Source organism: Aedes albopictus, chromosome 2 (genome assembly GCF_035046485.1).
Source record: "Aedes albopictus strain Foshan chromosome 2, AalbF5, whole genome shotgun sequence".
NCBI lineage: Eukaryota > Metazoa > Arthropoda > Insecta > Diptera > Culicidae > Aedes > Aedes albopictus.
The window spans coordinates 54,814,688-54,831,803 of record NC_085137.1 but is presented as its reverse complement, the minus strand read 5'-3'; the positions used below and the strand labels follow the sequence as shown (position 1 = coordinate 54,831,803).

The following is a 17,116-nucleotide window of genomic DNA, read 5'->3' as shown; positions in this document are numbered from 1 at the left end:
TGAAGATCGAACATTAGTGAGAAATAACCAAAACAAATATTTAACAAGTCAGAAGATGGTTTTATTTAGAAGGTTGTATCGGGGATATGATAAAACTATGATACAACCCGAAATCCTAGATTCTTCACGAATGTTACTTGGTGGTTTTCCGAGATAGCTTTCCAATAGTTTCCAGGTTTTCAGAGTTCCTCATTGAATGACCCTAATATTTTCTCTCGAGATTACTCTTAGAACTTGTTTTCCGAGAAGTCTCATTTTTTCCCAGTTTTTGAAGTTCCTGTCGAGATTTTTTAAAGACTTTGAAGAGTTTCTCGCAAGATTTCTCTTGGGTTCCTTCGAATATTGCTCCTGAAATTCCTTAAAAGAAAAGTTTTGTAAGTTATTTTATGAGACATTTTAAGGAAAGTACTAAGTGAGAGTACTAATAAGGAAATCCCTGAAGGAGCGTACAGAATATTGGGATAATTTTCGATAAAGATTCCGGGAAGAGTTTCGGGAATAATGCAAAGAAAATCTGTAAGAAAAATCTCAGGGGGAAAGTCAAAGAAAAGCGTGACTCGAAATTCAACATGTCAAAAAGTTCGACGGGTCCCCTTTTCATTTCGTTATATTACGATGCCACGATGCTCTGAAAATTTGACCTGAGCATCGTAGCATCATATAGAACGAAATAAGAAAGGGGCACATCGGACTTTTTGACATGTGGATTTCTCCATATTAGCGTGAACCCCGCTATCCAAAAAGAACGCCGGAAGGAATCGCGTAAAAATCCTGAAAGAAATTCTAAGAGATTTTCTGCGACAACTTTTATGATTTATCCCAATAAAAATTCTTAGAGAATTCGAAGTAAATACTGATAAAAACCATAAGTGTAGAATTAGCGTTAGTTAAAATACACGTAAATAAAAACCAAAAAAAAAAATGAAAATCCTATGAAAATAGCTTTGAGGTAAACACATGAAGATCTCTAGGAAAAATCCCACGGGATGCTCTTGGAGAGATACCGCGAAGAAGTTCTGTAGTAGAGATGGGAAAACTGATTCAAATTTGAGAGTGAATCGCTTCCGATTCACTCTAAAAAAGAGTCGACTCTTTCGATCGATTCAGTAACTCATTCCCGGGGTTTTTGAGAAAAATGTTATTTTTCAATGTAAAACGGCTCCTAGTTTTCCAGAAAACTACGCTTGCATTGTACAATGCGAAGATGAAGGTATGCACAAACATCGTTAAAAGCACGATATGTACATAGATTTTCGTTCGTTCACTCAAAGAATCAAATCTGCTACGAGTACAATTTAAGAATGAAAAAAAAAATCAATTTGCAAAGATTGTGATGACTTGTGTCAAATCACCATAAGTGTGCAGTCAAGCTAACTCTTTTTAGGATCTCGTTAGAATCATAATAAACATCAGTGAATCGTAACATTTTTGAAAACAATCATGGTCAACTCACTCGGTTTCGCGAATCGATTCTTTGAACGGATTCACGAGTGAGTTGCCCATGTCTATTCTGTAGCATCCTCGTGAAAAACTTCAGGAGAAATATGTGAAAATTCAGGAATCTTCAGGAATCCTGAAAAAAAAATGCTGGAAATCCGGAAGCATACATACCTGGGAAATATTCAAAAAGGAATATACCGAGATGAACCAGCCTTGGGCAGAAAATCTTGATAATAAAGATAATAATAACAAAAAATGAATACCAAGCTAAATTGTGTGAAAAATACGGAAGAAGTTTGTTGAAAAATCCTGGTAGGTATTCCAGGAGGTAAGTAGCTCCATAAGGAAACCCTTATTAATTTCTGAAAAAATCCATGTAGCGAAATATTAATACGGAGTTTTACTTCTGGGCTCATCCACGTCCACGTGGAATTTGCAGCATCTTACGGAATCTTCGGCTTAACGGAAATATCTGATAGGTCTCCTTGTGTTTCACGACCACGATTATCCAGATTCCTTCTAGATTTAAGCTGCTTTGCGAATTATCATTCAGAGGCATTCTTAACGTCTTCATGGAACCATAAGCTACCAGTAAGAACCTCTGGCCTGGCATTACGGGGTGAGTGTTTATTTTGTCAGTTCGTTCTTATTACGAACATGTAACAAAAGCTCATGTTTGAAAAAAGAAAACTCTACATACTCGAAAACTTGTTTACTCCTACCAAAAAATCAGTGATCTTACTAGTTAACTATTTGTAAATACAGTAAGGGCCCGATTTTGTCAGCCCCATTTTGCGACAAACTTTTTGCTTTCGTTATCTTACGGTCAATCTTTAACCAATTTATCCATGTTTATCATCAAACTACAGTTGAAGGGCAGATCATAGAGGGATAAAAAGTTTGCAAAATTGTTAAGGTTTTCGAGGAGAGCAAAAAATGTGTTCCGAAAAGGGGCTGACAAAATCTGGTCACTTATGTATACTCAAAAGAAGATTTCATTCTCTTATCTACAAGTAGTAAACTACACTATTTTTTAAATACGGCCCAATATTTTATTGTTTATCGGAGTAAAATTTCTCTAAATACTCAAGATATTCTCTAAGTGTTCCAGGTTTTTTCCCTGTTAAATAAAATTCCCTGAGGATTTCCGGTTTTTCAGATTTTTCCAGGTTTCAAAAGACACTTTGTTACACTTATTAAAATAATTCCTATATGTTCGTATCTGACATTATTTATTTTCAATCCTTGTGCATTTAGGTTATTCTTGAAAATACCAGCCTAAAAGTGTACAATATAATTACTTTAAACCGGAGTCAAAATGACCACTCGGGTACTAAATTGTAATTTCACTCAAGGAACTTCTAAACGTCGTTATGATCATAAACTATACAGCTCATCTAGTTCAGGAAAAAGATAAATGTATACTTTTCAATTTGGAAAACTTAGTGTTGAAGATGGAGAACCTCGAGTAACTCTCCAAATTGGTGTAAGACAGCTTTTTTTCAGCATATTCCATATTTTAATTGAAATATCTCGAAAACGGTAGCTTTAAGGAAGTTAATGAATAAGACCGTTTTCATTCTCAATGAACCTAAGAATTATTATTTGTATTCCAACCCATGGGGTAGTGGAGGTATTTTGGACCGGGCAGGTATTTTGGCCCACCTAGGGAGTTTTATGATATTTTTCATATAATCTCTATTAAATCTTGGTATTTTTTTTTTGGAACACGAACAGTATTCAACTGTGTGGCGATCTTCATTTTGAATGTTAGTTAAATATGCTGTACAGTATCAAAAATAGAGAAAATGTTTTCACTTCCAATGAAACACGGAAAAGCACCAAAAATAAAGAAGATGACTAATTTGTAGTCAGCTTCGAAGAGGTATTACATTTCAAAAATAAATATTTATTTCATTTGAATGTAGTTAGGGCCTTGTTAACTTTTTTATTTTTTTTTTATTTTTATTTTTATTTTTTTTTTTTTTTACATTTACAATTTTTTTATTTGTTTATTAAATGTAAATAATGTAATTGCATCGTAAACTATTTAAACATCAATTGTAATTTCAAAATCTAATGCAGCAATGTCTATAAAATTATTACATTCCATAATAAATGCGACATAATTAACAAACATTTTGAGTATGATAGTTTTCTTCCATCTTGGTACGCTCTGAAGGTGTGGCCTCATCAGATCCTCTATTCGAACTCTACGCCAGCCACCAAGCAGAGTCGTTATTTTCCGCTGTAGCAGCCTCCACGCTGCCTCAATGCGCACGCAAGTGCTTAGCTTGTGGCCCAACGTTTCGCTAGGTGCGCCGCAGTGTTGGCAGTTTTCTCCGTCGGCTCTGTTGATTCTGTGCATCAGCTTCCGGTGTTCCAGCTTTCCGTGCACCTGCAAGAAGAGAGTACTTTGCTGGCTCGAAGTTAACTGTTTGCTTGCAATATTCCGCATATTTGCATATTTGCGTACGACTGGATCAGCACAAAAAATGTGCTGATCCGGTGTTACACAAATTTGCGTGAATTTTCACACAAGTTTGCATGAAATCTTTTGTCTTTTCGATCGTTGCGTGAAAGTTACTCCTTGCTCTGTGTACATCGATCTTTCCGTGTGGCTGTGAAAACATCGGCAGGAGTTATTTCGCTCATACAGGCCTCATTTGCTGGGTCGTTATCGGGGATCACTCTCTCGCATTCGAAAATATTATCCCTAGCTTCTTCTGCTTCGTTCGCAGCGTAGAGGTTGCGGTAGAATTGATGCATGTGCTGCTCAATCGCACCGCCGTCTTCGATCAGTTGGTCGTCGTCGTCCCGCAGTTGGGTAATGATCGTTTTTTTCCTCCTTCTTTCTCCTATCTGGAACGTTGAAATTGGTTCTCCCGAGATGTAGGTCTCGCTGATACGCATGAATGCCTGCGAGAAATTCCGTTGCAGATTTAACATCTTCGCCTTAACTCGGTTGATTGTGGGCAACATCGCAGGGTTCCGGTAGTAGCCATCGTACGCTTGCCGTAGTTCCACATAGAGCCGCTGGTATTGCCGATGAAAATCGTCAAAGGCAGCCTTTGATTTCCAACGGAAGAAGGATTTGATTTTGGGCTTCGCATACGACAGCCACCACTGCATCCACGATGGAAAGTTCCGACGCTGGCGGGTCCAGTATTGCCAGCGATACTGAAATTCCTGGATGTTCTCAGGAGTGAGTAGATGGGGACGAAGAGACCAAAACCCGCGGTCTGGCTCTCGACCAAGATGTGGGAGACAGATTCGGGCTGTCAATGCTTTGTGGTCGGAAAAGGAACAAACATGCGTATCAGCTGATCTTAGCTGGCTGCGCAGACTCTGGCTAACGTTCATGCGCACGGTGTGCTGAAACACGACGAACTTTCATGAACCTCTTTTTTTATTTCGTTATAAGTTAGCCTTAACCTTATTGAAAATGATTCTGTAGGGTAGAAAATCTTTCATCGGGGAAAATTAAAATAAAATTGGTTTTAGTATTCTATCATTATTCTTATATAAACTAGTGTTATGAAAAACATAATAAAACTAAGCTCGTCTTAAAAAATAAACTTTTTAATAATAAATTTGAAAACCCTTACAACGAAACAAGCGTAGGAGTTTTTACAACGAATAACAATATTTTTAGACGTTCGTTGTATGTACCCAGCCCACTATAGTCTGCCAAAATTCATATATCAGCAATTGAGCACTTTAAGTGTATGACCTTCATGTGAAGGTTCTAATTTTTATCTGTTAGTGGATCTCACCCAGACAAAACCCTTTTACTCTTTGGAGACGGCATTTTCACCTTTCTGGATGCAACCTCTCTGGTCTAGAACACGTTTGTAAAAATCAGTTTTCACGGCTGGACTAATGTGACCCATCCGTCTCCAAAGGGTTGAAGTTTATGGGACATGGTCACAAGAGAAAAAACATTGAAGGGGTCTCCAGTTAGCCTAGTGGTTAAGGCTATGGATCGCCAATCCGGTCACGGCGGGTTCGATTCCCATTCCGGGTCGGGAAAATTTTCTCGACTCCCTGGGCATAGTGTTGTATCATTGTACTTGCCTCACAAGATACAAATTCATGCAATGATAGGCAAAGAAAGCCCTTCAATAAATAACTGTGGAAATGCTCAAAGAATACTAAGTTGAAGCGAGGCAGGCCAAGTCCCAGTGGGGAGGTAGAGCCATAAAAAAAGATGAAGGGTTTATTTTCTTGTTAGTACTGAATTATTGTGCGTTTCTTTCACAACAGAACGTGCCGCCAACTTCCAGTCGGTAGCTCAGAATCATCGCGATGAATCAAGCACCACCTCCACTGTTCCTAGTGTTAGTGAAATTGGAGAATCAATCTTTACACTCCCACTAGTTGATTGGTTGGCAACGACAATTTTTCTTGATAATACAGTATTGTTCCGATTTTATCACGCCATTTTTCAAAATTACTTTTAAGTATTCTACAAAATCTATACGCATTTTCAATATTTTTAACGTCTCAAAACGTGCCTTCAACATTCATCTTCATGGAGAGGGAAAGCACTTGCTCTCAAATGTTACAGTGAATTATTGAAAAATGAAGAACTGACACGCGCAGGGCGTGATAAAATCGGAACATTACTGTACTTATAAAAGTATGCGATCACGATTCCGGCACGAACGCACCCTTCTGGTGTAAAAAGTCGTAAGAACACAATCAAACGAACGAACAATATTCAATCCCGGGCCAAAGTTGTCAGCTATAAGCCTGACTTCTAAACAAAACGCCGTGAAAGTATTCATGTTCTTTCAAGCGTTGTGATTATTTATCAATCAAAATGTATCAATACCAACCAAAGGTTTTGGGTGGCAACCCTAAAATGAGAACATAATATTATTTTATTAGTAATAAAATTAAGTTATTATGTGCCCTCAAACTATCGGCAAACAACACTTACACGACATTGTTCGAATTGTTTTTCAATGTTCATGGCAATGCCAAACACATGAAATAGTTTTCTGAAATTTTTGAAATGATTTCATACATACCACATATATGCTATTATCAGAAAGGTGGCTCCAGAGAAGCACGTTATCCTCCATTTACGACATTTGAGCAATGGAAACCGAATTGAATGTATTCGACCTGCGAACAATAAAAAGAATGATATCCCACTTGTGAGCATAACAACGCATAACAGCAGAATTAGAGCACAATATGCATCAAATTTCTATTTTAACCTGTTTGATTAAAAAATCAAACGATTTCAACTAGGTACTTGCTTAGTAAATGCATTCGATGATTTATTTCGCACGTAGTTGAAACAACAGTACAGTTAGTTAGACTTGCGCTGCCGTATTTCAGGTGTACAGTAATCCGAGTTCATATTGATAATTTTAAAATTATTGCGGATAACATTGGTAGCAATTAGAATATTTCCAAAAGAATTCGTGCAAAACCAGTACTGGGTGAATCTCTATAAAACTGTGTGACAGAATGTTGTTCAATAAATGTAAACTTAAAGATAAACCCGAAAAATCAAATAAAATATTATTTTAGTTGTGTTTTTTAAAGCTAATAATTTGACAAAATAGGCAAAATTAAATTATAAAGTTTACCATACACGCCTGAAAGTAGGCAAATCACTTTTAAATTAACAAGTTTTCCCACTATAAATTACTTCTTCTTCATCATCTTCTTCTTTTTGGCTCGACGTTCGCATTGGAGCTTGGCCTGCTTCTCTTCAACTTAGTGTTCTTAGAGCACTTCCATAGTTATTTATTGAAGCGCGGCTTCCTTTGCCTGTCATTGTATGAATTTGTACATTGTGTGGCAAGTACAATGATACACTATGCCCACAGAGAGTCGTAAAAATTTTCCCGACCGAAACGGGAATCGAACCCGTCATCTCCGGATTGGCGATCCAGCATTAACCACTAGGCTAACTGGAGACCTCTGAAAACGATAAATGACTATTCCAATGTAAAACATGAAGCTTTTTTATAATAAGTTAATAGCTAGAATAGCTACTTCACAACCAAGTATATACAAAAATGGGAACACAGTAGGTTTACGATAACTCCTAGTTGCAACCGATTATTTAGTCCTAACGTCAGCTATGTAACAAACACATTAAGACTCCATAAAAAAGCAAGACTATATTTTTTCTATAAATTGAAAAAAGAAAAACAATACCCATATCTAGACATCTATGAACTAAATGAGATAAAATTCTCGGTAAAATGTTTATGATCGTAACGACGTTAGAAGTTCCTGGTATTACAGATGGAATTACAATTTAGTACTTGAATGACACAACCTCGAACTGTGGGGTATATTCTCGCTCCAGGAAATGTTGTGGTCTATAACTTTTCGTCAAACGAATAGTTTTTCACTAGGCTACTTCTGTGTATTGTCCATTGTCCAGTCTAATATTCAGGATGTGTAATATTCAGTATGTGTATTGTCATTCTTCGCACAGTTGTCCCATGTTGTATAGAAATCCCTAAATACATGGGACAATTATGCGTAGAATGGCAGTATAGGTTCAGGTTGTTTTTATTCGTAATAAATTATATGACATGTTATATGGATTTCGGCAAACTACGATGGGCCGGTCACGTATCATGAACGCCTAAAAACGTATAACATTTCAATATTAAGACCATTTCGTTTGTTTTACAATAAGAGCTTTTATTCTCATTAAGTTGATTTGTTAAACAAAAGTGCATTTGTTCATCAGTTTTTGTGCAATACCACTTTATATGAGAAAAATAGCAGAACACTAAAATCAGTTTTATTTCAATTTTCCCCGATGAAAGATTTTCTACCCTCCCGAATGTTTTTCTACACGGTTAAGGCTAACTTATAACGAAAAAAAAATTTAGGTTCATGAAAGTTCGATAATAATCGTGTTTCAGCACACCGTGTATGCGGTCTAGACGCGCAGACAAATTGTGTGTGATGTACGTAAAGCCAGGTATGTTTGGGTTTATTTTCTGCCATATGTCGGTGAGTTGCAACTGTTGCACGGTAGTGAGCAGAGCGGGGCTGTGGTTGTATCCCGTCGCATCACACTGTCGCACAACACAGTTGAAATCTCCCGCTAATAATGAGTGCTCTGTGGGGTGACGGAGATAGTAAGCGAGTGTGGTCACGAAAAAGCGCTCGCGCTCGTGCCGCAGCGCAGTGCCAGACGGAGCGTAAACATTGCAAAGCGTCGTCTTTTGTACTCGCAGTGCGATCAGTCTTCCGTCTAAACTCTTCTCGACATTGGAGAAACGTATGTGCTGTTTTAACGCTATTGCTGTCCCTCTTCTTGAGTGATCCACGTTGCATATGACAGTGTATCCAGGCAGGAGAAGCTGCTCATTCTCAACTTCTTGGAGAAAGGCGATATCGATGTCCATTGTCCGTAGAAATGTTCGGAGCGCGTTCAGTTTAGCCGTGTTCGTAATGGTGTTGATGTTGATCGAGGCGATATTGTAACTCGTCGAAGCCATTAGATCGCAATGTCGCTCCCATCGTTTTCATCGTCGGTTGTTGGTGGTTGGCCCGAAGAGCTTAGCGAATGTAGGCTTTGGCTTTGACACACGAGGTCTCGGAGCGATGTCGCTTGTTCCCGTTTGTTTTGCGACATTGGCATAGGTTTTTTGTACCAACAATTTCTTGTTTTGTACACAAGAGATGCCGTTGTGTACGAATTCGAAGCAGTACTTGCATGTGTGTAGCTGCCCGAAGTAAGACACGCTCGTGATCTGACCGTCAATGGTGATGAAGCTCGCTATATTCCGTTTGACTAGCATTCGCGCGATCCGAGCGCCAGTCGGGAGACCAGCAAAGCGATATTTGCTGTCCCATACTTGCTCAGTAATGGAGAGCACCTCACCGTTGGAACCGAGGAACTCAGCGATCTGCTCGTTCGTTATGTCTTCGGAAAGGACGGACAATTTCACTTCAACAGCACCGTCCTCGAGAGTGATACGGAGCTTGTAGGTTTTGCCGTCAACCTCTGTCTCATGTTTATTGTCGTGCTCTAACACGATTTTCCGCGCCAGCTCAAGGTCGACGACCTTACCCTACGTCTCCACTAGACAGAAATGTCTTGTCATTTTGCTGCCAGAAAGAGAAAACGTAACAGAAATGATCAACACCGCTGCTTTCCATGCAAACAGCGAGAGAACATTTCTGTCATGACACATCTGTCAAGCAAAATGGCAAGACATTTCTGTCTAGTGGAGACGCCGGGTTAACGAACGCGCACCCGAGTGCTCTGCTTGGCTGTAGTCGAACAACTTGCTCATACTGGAGACCCAATGTGGTAGCAACGAAGTCGTGAAGCTCTTCGAAAGATGGCTTCCGCGGCACGTTCGCATAATCGATGCGAAACGTGTTTTCGCGTCGAACACTATGTAACAACCATGTAACAACCGAGAGTAAACGGGGGAAGATGTCCTCATCCTGCTTTCGTTAGCTGAAACTGCAACTAAATTAAGTTTTATCATGATATGGTCTTCTACAAAATTGTTCCTTAGGGTATCAACTACCATTCTTTCAATTTTGAGCTAAATCGAACTCGCTGAACCGGTGTACTGAGTGAGAGATTGTAAGCCATCCAATTTCCCATATATTTGGACTGAAAATCCCATACAAACCTTCTACTCATTTGCGCCAGCTCAGTTTTAAACCGATTGAGCTGAAATTTTCACAGATTGCTCTTCTCATCCAAAGGCACGATTCTAGAGGGTGCCCCGTGGAATTTTTCGACATTTTTGTATTTGGGCCGGTCTAGTCGAACACTCATCGCGGCGAATCCCGCGGCACTTTACACAACGGACGCGAATCGCAGTGCAGAAGTTTTGCAAGAAAAAATCGAAAAAAATGCTACTTACTTCCAGCGAGAACACGACTGCTCTGCTTGGAAGTTGAGCGATAACTGGAACTCAAAATAAACTGTTTTTAAGCTCGGTGGAGCGATATTATTTACTAAAATGGTGGTTTGAGGTATGGCCAAAATATGTTCAACATAATCAGATGTGGACATATTTTGGACCACCTGTCAGATTCATCTCTCCAGTTCCTTCTAAAAGGGTAGTACGCACCTGAAAAGTACTGTGGAAAAGGATAGGACAAGAAACGGTCAAGAAATGATTTCGTTGTCAAAATTTCTTGAGCGGTCCGCAGCTGAAAAGAAATAAAAATTGTGTAACGCTCGTAACGCCTGCCGGGCAAATCAAATGGAGCTGTCACTTTTCCTTGCGGAAAAATGTTCCGTTGAATTATTCCCCAAGGAAAACTGACATTTCCTCCCATACTAATCAGTTGTCAAAATTCCTTTGGTAATTAGAGGGATTTTTTCTTGAGTGCTTTTCTTACCAGGTGCATACTAGGCTAAAGGGAGAAAACATTTATGGCAACGTAATGTACTCTGAAAATAGATAAATAGAATAAGTTGGGACCTCCCGTAACCTGGGTTGTTATACGTTTAATTTATAATAAGATACCCATAACCCATAACGTTCGATTTGTTCTAACAACTTTTCGCCAAGTTGAAAATTTTAGGTGTTCAGTCATCCAGTTTAGAACAGTTGTCCTTCTCGGCAATTAGTTAATGACTGAGACAATGTGTTATCTAATGAATGTTTGACAAATTACGTACCATTGAAATCACTTTATTTTTGATGGCCTTCCCACGCATTACAATATGTGTGGAATGCCCTTATATTTAGCAAAATCACTAGAATTTCACACTTCCTTTGAAGCGTTACGTAACTTATGCATGGTGACTGATATCATGCAATAGTTAATGAGTTCACGTTTTGCGTAATTTTTCAACATTCCCAGCCTCATTTATTCAAAATTTTGCTGAGGTGCTTTCATTTCATCATGCAAATAAAATTCAATGAGGTGGGCCAAAATACGTTCACTTGGTGGTCCAAAATAAAGTCAGGTGGTCCAAAACAGAAGCCCAAGATTCTTCAGGAATTTTTATATTTCTTGTATTTACTACAACAATTTTGAGTTCTGGTTGGCCTTTTTCGACAGAACACATGTTGCTCTAAGTAATGCCTACTGAAATTATCCATGTTTTGAAGTGGAAACCTTCTTTTTCGCTGAATTGTTCAAAGGGTGATACGGTTAAAATTTGGTCACACAATTTTTCCCATAGCTTTGGACTGCGTACACCATAACAGCTGATTTTTGGACCAGTAATGTTACATTATATGTAGCTCATACCATACAATTTTCATCAAAATCAATTTAGTGTTGGTTGATATATAGATAAAACCATCGACCTACCTTTTAAAAATTTTGTACAAAGGCGCTCCATAGTAAATTTTTGGAAATTTCAGGTCGGTAAAGCACAATTTTGATTATAGAACTACATACCAATACTGCTCTGATTTTTATCAAAATTTTACAGTATAATACTATTATGAAAATATGTTCCTAGTAAAATTTTGATGAATACTTTCAAAGTTGTAGCAGTTGGAATTTGAAAAAAAAAACTGACCGGGTGCCACTTAAGCAAATATAACTTTGTAACGGCTGGATCAAATTGAATAAAATTTTTACACAACATTTTGATATGCATACTTACAATACAGAAAAATTTTCATTGAAATCGGTTAAGTATCTCTGGCTCTATAAATAAAACAGTAAAAATGTGTTCTTATTTGTGAATCCTCTTTGCACAAAATTTTAAAATTGCTGATCTCAGGGTTCAACAATATCTCCGCAAATACTAGACCGATTTTGATGAAAATTTTATGGAACAAGCTACATATAGGGTCTTCTACCATTTGGGCAGGTGTACCTATTTTGGGCACTTGCCGCTATAACTAAGTCAATTTCAAACCGATTGATTTGAATTTTTGTATAGAGTTAGGCACGTACAGTATCTAACTCTGTACATAAATTCATATCAATCGGTATGAAATTGACTTAGTTATAGCGGCAAGTGCCCAAAATAGGTACACCTGCCCAAATGGTACAAGATCCTAATGTACCATTACTGATCCAAAAATCAGCTGTTTTGGTGTACGCGGTCTAAAGTTATGAGAAAAATTGTGTGACCAAAATTTGACTTGATAAGAAAATTTGACCACCTAAACAAATATAACTTTGTAACGGTTGGATTAAATTGAATTAAATTTTTACACAACATTTATATATGTAAACATTACATATAGAAAAATTTTCATTGAAATTCATTCAGTATTTCTGGCTCTATAAATAAAAGAGTAAAAATGTGTTCTTATTTTTTAATCCTCTTTGTACAAAATTTAAAAATTGCAGTTTTCAGGATTCACAATATCTCCGCAAATACTAAACCGATTTTGATGAAAATTTTATGGTATAAGCTACATATAATGTATCATTAGGCCGTTACAAATATTTATTTCACTTTTTGTCCCACCACTCTTTGGCTGGTCAAGGGGGAGATAAAAAATAATAAAGCATGTCGAGGCCGCCAGTAAGCTACAGGGGTGTTTTTTTCATCATCATACAAACAAGCACACCGATCCGTACAAAAACATTATAGAATATCTATTGATTTGTTATTGTTCGCCTTTATTGCATTGTCTATGGTTCTTTGACATCTTTCTTTGTAAACAGGCAAACAATATTGTATACAACAATAAGCTTTTGGAACCGTGAAAGATAATAGGGAGCAGCTTCCTATAAATAGGGCACCTCAAAATGTGTAAGTTTGGTACGAAATAAAACGCAAAGTGAAGTACATCTCTCCGTGTTATAATTTTCCGTCCCGTAACGCTTCTGCGGGAACAAAGCATTTATTCAGAAAAATAGTTAAAACTCATCGGATTTGTGAAAGTATTTTTGGCAAGACCCGATATTTTGATAAAAAAAATGTTATCTGCCCCCTCAAAATGCAAAATCCAGCCAAAAATTTTTAAAGTGGGGGGGGGGGGCTTGGAATCATGCCCTGAGTTCGAAAACGTGAATGAAAAAAAATACAGTAGAGCGGAATTTTTTTCGACTTTCCATACAAGTTTGATGATTTGAAATCGATTTTTGTTCTATTTCTATACTCACTCCACACATCTCATTCTCCGTAACCAATGCTCCGATTTTGCTGATTTTTTTACTGTAACTCGCCTACATATGATATGTCAAATAAAAGATACGAAAGAATTTTTAAATTGTTTTTTTTTTCTATATTGAAAAAAAAAATACATTCCTTCGTATATTTTTGGAAATTTTGCTAAAAGATTATGGAGATCGTCCTTAAAACTCGCCAATATCTTGAATTTCATCAATCTGACGCAAAACCTGAAATCACATGATCGAATAGTATTATATTCAGCTCTTAATTTATGGAAAAAAAAATTAAATTGTTTTAACACAACGCAAGATATTTGAATTTTAGTAAATTCTTTATTTTAACAAGTTGTAAAACGCAATATTGATTTGATTGATTGATTTATCTTTATTAGAGAGACTTTCAGCCCTTGGCTGGTTCGTCTCTACGCAATATTGAGCTAAAACTCAAAAACTGTTATGTACTTAAAATTTTTTGAAGCACGGTTTTGAAATCAGCGCTAAATTGTGCTTCTAAAATGTTGATCGTTGACAGAAGTTCACGACTTTCGTTTTATTTTGTAAACTAGTGTAATTCTTATGCACATTTTTGGTTCTAAGTAGTTTTTCCTCTTTTTATGCCTTTTAAGGTGCAAAAACTATTTTATTCCGTTTATAGATTTGAAATAGATTTTGAGAAATATGTATTGCTATAGTTAATATTCTGCTCTGAATATTTGATGGATTGTCTTTTCGGAAGATACTTTTAGGAATTTGGGGCGCGATAGTATTTATCAGAACAAGAGACTTAACATTCACTCATTTTTGTGCACGAGTAGAACAGCCTCCACCGCTGTGTAAATGTACACTAGAGTGGGTCAACGTTGTATGGAGAAACTTTAAATTTGATCGTATCAACCCGGAACAAAGTTTTTTCAATCTATATTAGCGCCCAAAACAACTGTGCAAAATTTGGGTGTGAATGGTTGCGTCCCCGTATTCCACATTGCGATTGAAATTTGTATGGAATTTAGTATGAGAAAACGTACTTTTTTGCAATTTACTCATAAGTTGAATTCTTTTGTCTAATACCATGTAACTAATGACGTTAAAGTATAGCCTAGCATATGCCGAAAAACTTTTCCAAAGACCGCAAAGTGATCCGACGCTTGTAAAAAAAGATATTTGCCTGGTAACTGGGGCCGAAAATTGAGATTTTGTTATTGATGTTATTCCTTTACATGTTAAATGTTAAGCACCACCGGGCAATCTATACGTTATAACTTTTTTCAGAAGTATCGGATCACTTTGCGGTCTTCGGCAAAGTTTTTCGGCACATTCTAGGCTATACTTCAACGTCAGATCGTTAGATCGTTTTAGACGAAAAATTTCAACTTATGGGAAAAATGCAAAAAAGCACGTTTTCCCATATTAAATTCCATACAAATTTCAATCACAATGCGGAATACGGGGACGCTACCAATCGCTCCCAAATTTTGCACAGTAGTTTTGGTCGCTAAAAGGAATCGAAAAAGCTTTGTACCAAAAAATCGACTTTGTTGACCCAGTCTAAATTGTACACATTCACTTTTCTAGCTACATTGCTGGCAATTGGTTTAGTACTGAATCAGGAATTGTTCAGTGCATAACTAATTTTAAGTTTTGTTATAATTCCAGCGCTAGAGCCAAAACAATAAACGCGACATTTGGCAAATCAGGGAAGCTGTTCCAGCTGTACACAAATATTTGTAAATTCTATTACCGTCAGATCAAACAAACCGTCTGTATTGTTGATAAATTGAAATTTATCACGTCTCCAACTCCTCTATCTACTGAATGTTCTGTCACGTCTCAAAACAGCCATACTTCATCTTTTTCCCAATTCGACTGGAAGATGGCCCTTAAAAGTTGCTCCTACAAATAGACTTTTGTTGGCTTCAACACATATCCCATTACTGTTACAATCGGGTTTCCGAACAATAATGTATCCAACATGCCAATAAAATACACTAAACCTAGCTTTTCGGAAATTCGTACAGCAGCGGAACGCATTTGCACCTACACGCGGTTCAGAACGGCAAACGAACGAATAACCGTCGTCAGTGACTGTGCGAATCTTCCCATGATGCTCGTCTTACACGTTGCCAGACTGGGCCAATTTACAATTTACAATGTACAATTTCGTTTCAATGATACACTTTCATGCAACATTTGAATGAGTCACTTCAAGTGTTTCATACATTTTTCTAATGACTCGGTCATTAAAAAAAAACTTTTCCACTCATCGTAGCACTCGGTAGTCTCCCACCCGGTCGCATTGCTTGTGCTTCACCCGTCAGAGCATTAGTGTCTCACTCAGGGTCGTGCAATTTCGAAAGGAAAACATGACGTACGACGACTGTAGCAAATCGTTTCCCATGCGAACGGACTGCTGTGATGCTTCATCTCTCACCCAGTAACACACTCGTTCGTTGCTGCTACAGAAACAAGTGTGTATGAAACATGGTATGATACACTTGGATTTTCGTTTCATTTATGAGTCATTGAAATACTTCAACATGCTAAAAACACTATTTAAACCACATTTTTAAATAGTGGTGCACGCCAATAGAATGATAATTATGTTTTATGAAAGAGGATAACAAATTCGATCACTTAAATCCAATTAACCGGCGCCCGAAACCATTGAGAGACTAGCGCGCACCAGTGAGACACTAATGCTCTGACGGGTGAAGCACAAGCAATGCGACCGGGTGGGAGACTACCGAGTGCTACGATGAGTGGAAAAGTTTTTTTTTAACGACCGAGTCATTAGAAAAATGTATGAAACACTTGAAGTCACTCATTCAAATGTTGCATGAAAGTGTATCATTGAAACGAAATTGTACGCCCCTGGTCTCACTGGTGCGCGCTAGTCTCTCAATGGTTACGGGCGCCAGTTAATTGGATTTAAGTGGTCGAATTTGTTATCCTCTTTCATAGAACATAATTATCATTCTATTGGCGTGCTCCACTATTTAAAAATGTGGTTTAAATAGTGTTTTTAGCATGTTGAAGTATTTCAATGACTCATAAATGAAACGAAAATCCAAGTGTATCATCCCATGTTTCATACACACTTGTTTCTGTATCAGCAACGAACGAGTGTGTTGCTGGGTGAGAGATGAAGCATCACAGCAGTCCGTTCGCATGGGAAACGATTTGCTACAGTCGTCGTACGTCATGTTTTCCTTTCGAAATTGCACGACCCTGTGCCAGATACACAAAATCTATGAATATACCATGTGAATGCTGTACTGGTATCTTCGAGATCAAAATCCTGTTTTCCTGCACGGCGCTACTGGCATCCAACGCAACGCGGGGAGACTTATCAATAAGACATAAAGTAATCCATACAATAAAATCATGCGACCGTCATCGTTGTGGTCCACGTTGCTAACAGACTTCAAGAGGGTGCCACAGACTGCACCAGCCAACACCGATAGGGCTATCCGTCCGTACGCTGCTGCACTACACAAAAAAGGAAACCTCCGAGGAACCCACCGCGGACGGATAATGTATTTTGTGGGAGAATTTGTCCTAATGCTTATTTATCTTTCCCTGGGGGGAAAGGTCCTTGTTGCCACCCTGGTAAGAGCTAGCA

At 37.9% G+C, this 17,116-nt stretch overlaps 1 long non-coding RNA gene across 1 annotated transcript in view; it reads right to left on the bottom strand.

Annotated features, from left to right (window-relative positions):
• The window catches only part of LOC134288922 (uncharacterized), a 399,892-nt gene extending 383,521 nt beyond the window's left edge, over positions 1-16,371 (bottom strand). The window contains exon 1 of the long non-coding RNA XR_009998176.1: positions 15,829-16,371. This is a non-coding gene — a long non-coding RNA (uncharacterized LOC134288922). The remainder of the gene's footprint in view (positions 1-15,828) is intronic.
• Positions 16,372-17,116: the final 745 nt, after the last annotated feature.